Below are 1150 nucleotides of genomic sequence, written 5' to 3' on the forward strand. Positions count from 1 at the left end.
AGCTTAACATGGCAAACAAAGACATGGCATGAATCTACTAATTGCATATAACAAAAGTCCCTTACTGACCATGCTCCAAAAAGGCACAGAAGATATGATGGCACCCATGTAAACATGGCAAGTTATTTGACAGATTCAGACATGGCAGGAACAACAATAAGTACGCATGTTGGTGAGCTTGTACCACTCACCACAGAGAAATACATGGCATGGAAAGGCAACCAACAGCAAGAAGGCATGTTTTTGAAGCTAAGAATGGTAATATCAAGTTCATAGGGTGCATGTATCACTAGCAAAGCTCATGGCAAAACTGAACTTAATGTTAACAGGCTAACAGCAACATTATTTAGCAGTTTTGAGGGCAAGTTAACAACAAATTACAGCAAGCTATAAATGCAACCAGGGGCATGGATGGATAGAGCATGACATGTATAACAAAACAACCTTAGTGAAAATCTCCAAATTATGCATAGAATGACTTGTAGCAGCATGTTTACATAGCATCATAATATAGCAGATTGAGCCTAGTAAAACAGCAACAACAAGTACCCTACTTAACAAGCCTGATGCACTCAGTACAAGACTCACAAAAATACATGGATGGCACCACTGTAAGGATGGCATGATGTAGTTCAAAACACATGTAGAGCTCATGCTCATAGGATGCACATATCAAATGCAACAAAAATAACAAATCATCAAGTTATAACAGTTTCAGCAGATTAACATCATATAGCACTCTTGCAACGATGATTAGGGCATCAAGATGAACTCAAACAAGCATGGAGCAATGGAATTAAATGTAGAGCATCTCACAATGAACATTTTGATATAATATGCACGCAAAACGAAGCAGTACACACAAAGTTATGGCACATAGAACATAGCATCAGAAAGTGAAAAACTACGGGGACTTAGTAGAAAATCACCTTCGGATCTGGGGTTAACCCGGCATGCAAAACGAGGCAGCGGCAGATCTCGCCGGATTCTTCGCCGGAGAAGGACGGGGACGACCGGAGAGGCTCTGGGTTGGCCGGATCCGGTCCGTCTCGACCGGATCTGGCCGGCGGGAACGAGGGCGTGACGGAGGAGGCTTCCGGCGCCGCTCGGAGGCGAGCACCAGCGCGGCGGCGCGGGAGGCGCTCCGGCG

This window comes from Triticum aestivum, chromosome 5B (genome assembly GCF_018294505.1).
Source record: "Triticum aestivum cultivar Chinese Spring chromosome 5B, IWGSC CS RefSeq v2.1, whole genome shotgun sequence".
Taxonomy (NCBI): Eukaryota; Viridiplantae; Streptophyta; class Magnoliopsida; order Poales; family Poaceae; genus Triticum; species Triticum aestivum.